This window comes from Olea europaea, unplaced genomic scaffold (genome assembly GCF_002742605.1).
Source record: "Olea europaea var. sylvestris unplaced genomic scaffold, O_europaea_v1 scaffold1506, whole genome shotgun sequence".
NCBI classification, from domain to species: Eukaryota; Viridiplantae; Streptophyta; class Magnoliopsida; order Lamiales; family Oleaceae; genus Olea; species Olea europaea.
In genome coordinates, this window is record NW_019232636.1 from 15362 (window position 1) to 18949 (window position 3588).

Genomic DNA, 3588 nt, shown 5'->3' on the forward strand with positions numbered 1-3588 from the left:
GCCAAGTGCGAATACCTCTTTCGCGAAGTGGCCCCAGCGGCAGAGAGTTTAGAAATGGAGGGCCTTGAGTACAAGGAAACAGCTGGCCCACCGCCGCCTGTTCGACTGCCTCGGCATTGTTGAAGAAAGGACCGAGGTAGAACTCATTGAGTTCGACATTGGCAGGCGCGAGAAAAGTCGGAGTTATGTATGGACGACTCAGAAGTTTCTGAAAGTTATCAAAACTAAAGGAGTCGCCAGATTGAGATTGTAAAGTAGCCATTAGGGATGAAACGGAGTTTTTTCAGAGTTACGTAGCAGGGAAGCAAAAGATGAACAGTAAATCGTGGGAGAGAAACACGAAAAAGTGAGGCGTGATTTAATGGTGCAGTGAAATGGCGTGTTTGGGGATTATAAGGGTTTGCAAAACATAGCACCTTTTCAAGCTATGGAAGAAAACAATGATTGAAATTTTTAGGAATTTCGAATGTTGCTGGAAACACAAAGTGAATATGGCAAAATTTAATGATTGGTATTAATTCTGCCATATTGGGGGGTAATTGTTGACACATAAAAATTCAGCCCAAATCGAACGGCCCAAGGAATGAAGCCCAATTGGAGGATCCCCAAATCAGATAGCCCAAAGAACGAAGCTCAATCAAACGATTCAAGATGAAGGCCCAAATAGAGAGGCCCAAGAACGCGGTAACACCATCGCCCAAGTTTGCAAGTCACCCAGAATCTGAGCGAATGGAGTGCCATGCGGTCACCCAGAGCTGTTACTCTATTCTCGCCCAAACTTTCGAGTCGCCCAAGGTCTTAGCAAACATGAAGTGTTGTGGTTATCAAGAAGTGCAGTTATCAAAGCAGTTATTAAAGCAGCCCTATCACGTTCCACGATTCAAGGAATTCAATCGAAAATGGTTGAACGACGAAGAGTAATGACAGCAGTTAAAAAAGGCATTTCCATGACAAGTTGGCCATTACGAGAAAAGTGGGCAGTTGTAGAACGATCAAGCAGTTTTTAGGCGGTTGATCACAAAGAAATCATCCAGGGAGTATAAAAGGAAGAAAAGACATAGAGCAAAAGACCGAATCAAAAACTCTCGAACAGAGAACATGTAATTTTAAATTCCTTAGCTTAGATTTAAACACTTCTTTCAGTAACTCGTGTGCTTGCGCCCCTTGGAGGCATTCTGTTTTTAATTTCCGATTGTAAAGTCATCGCCAATAAAGAACAATCCTTTTTGGGACTTTGTCTCAAGAGGTTTGTCCCTTACACAATCGTCTGATCCCTTTTAATTGTTAGCGACTAACCCGCGCAAAACACTATGTAACGAATAATTTTAATAAATTTAAAATTTTCATGATTGACTCTTACATGAATGCTGCACTATTAGAGTTTAATGGCTTAGGCTTAGCCTGAATAGACTTTCATTATTTTGTACACACCCCAAATAAAAAAGTTTTAGTACATAACTGTTATAAACAATGAAGAAGATGTCGGATTTCTCTGATATCAATTTGTAGTAATAATAGGCGAGAAAGGAAAATATGAATGTTTGTGACATTCCTCCCAAGTAGAGGAAGAGGCCCTATTGTGTAAATGTTTGGGAAATTGAATTTGGACATTACATCCTTTAAGGCTTATTCAAATTCGTAGAAGGTATTGAAAATTATGGCAGGAGCTTTCAGACAATTCTGGGCTTCTTCTCCCATGAAATCGAACATGATATTGTTGGGATCGGTTATTTGGATAAAACTAGGAATATCCTTAAGGGAAATATTGTTCATGTTAAATGATCGAGCAGATTCAGAGTACCCCACCAGTATGGCATAGGCATGTACATGTGAAAATCGAGAATTGGCCAGCTACTATGAAAATAAGAAAAGCACACAGTGTGCAAGAGAGGAGGTCTGTGGAAGAAAAAAGTAAAAATAAATAGGTATACATGGTCTTTAATTATACATATTGTTAGAATAGCAAATGTATGGACTGAAGTCTCGTTTGCCACCCATTAATGAAAATTTTGCTTAAAAGTATCCTACAACACTAAATTCTAATGGTACAGTATGTCTTGTAAGGTGGATTGAAAGGTATAAATAATATTAAATAAGGAGAAAATTTAAATTTTATATACTATATTCGTTTAGTACGATGTTGATACTCCGTATCATAACAATATACAATGTAAGTATGTTTTATACACTATAGTGCAACATATAATTTTAAAGATTTTAATTATGTACTATCAAATCCACTATACAGAACTTACTATAGACGTATTTCCTGACTAAAGATTTTCGCTTTTCAGATGAAGTGATTCGGCAAGAGAGACCTAATATAGGACATCACTTACTTTAGAAAGGGCAAATGCCTCTCTTGAGGAGATTCTCGGTAATGCAGTATCCTATAAAGGAGCGAGCAGAAGCAATCCAAAACTGAACCTCTAGAATCCCCAAATCTTCAGCAGCCCTAATGGCAAAGCTCATAACTCCATCTGAAATAATACATGTAACTCGAGGTGTGTTAGGTGACGAATTAAGCCTAGACAGGAGGGCTTTGAAAAGCAACAATTATGTTTCCCTTGTAGTGTAACACAGGAGTGAAACATCTTGTGTTGCATCTTTATCTGATGGCGACATTCTGTCTGGTATTGTCTCAAACTTGAAATCCGGCAACCCCTTCACAGAATCAGGGCAGTTTGATAGGATCAAACCTCTGTGATTAAATTCTGTGTTCACGAAAGTGATATAAAAACCTCTTGAATGCAAAAGCTTTGCAAGTCTCATCATAGGGTTGACATGGCCTTGTGCTGGATGTGGAACTAAAACAGCATGAGGTTTTGCAGTTTCCATTGAACCCATATTGGCAGCACAGTATTGAAGAAGAAAAAGAAACCAATGTTATACGGAATGATTCCTTCTAATTCTGCTTATCGAATATATCGGCGGGGGTTCTGCAAGTTCTTGTGAATTAAAAATTTATAGGCAATTTAAAATATAAAAAATTCTGTCATCAATAACCGTTTGTGGATTAATCAAGAAACATGTTTAAGGCCTGATCAACATCATAACAAGAAATTTAATAGTCTTGTAATTTAGATTTGGAAAACAGGGAATATTAGTGTTAGAATTGGGTTGTAACCCGAATTATTGTTGAGTAGTTGATTGGAAATACTGTTGGAGGAGTGTTAGGAGTTAATAGTAGACTTCAAGATGCCTTAAAGGAGTTCAAGGTGAATTTGACTCTTATTTTATCCAAAATTATCAATTATTGGTTTTACCTATTGTATTGGGACTCCACCTTATATTAAACTCTTTATGTATTAATTCTCCTAATATGGTAGGGATTATTTAGTTATAAATAAATAGTGTACAATACATATTGAAATTAACCAATTATTCAATTAATTATTGGTCCAAAGAGATCGTTTGTAACTCCTTACTATTGATTATAGTGAATTATCCATATCTACCTGTTGTTTTCCTGAATTTAAGTTTTCACGTAAATCTTTTTTTCCTATGATCCATTGTTTTCAAAGTACTCATATTATTCTCAACTTTAGTATTTGATTCAATTTTTCAACAAATTGGTATCAGTGCAAT

General features: G+C 36.8%; 1 pseudogene; it reads right to left on the reverse strand.

Annotated features, from left to right (window-relative positions):
* Positions 1 to 1461: 1461 nt before the first annotated feature.
* On the reverse strand, positions 1462 to 2989 carry LOC111376434 (annotated as a pseudogene).
* Between the last annotated feature and the right edge of the window lie 599 nt (positions 2990 to 3588).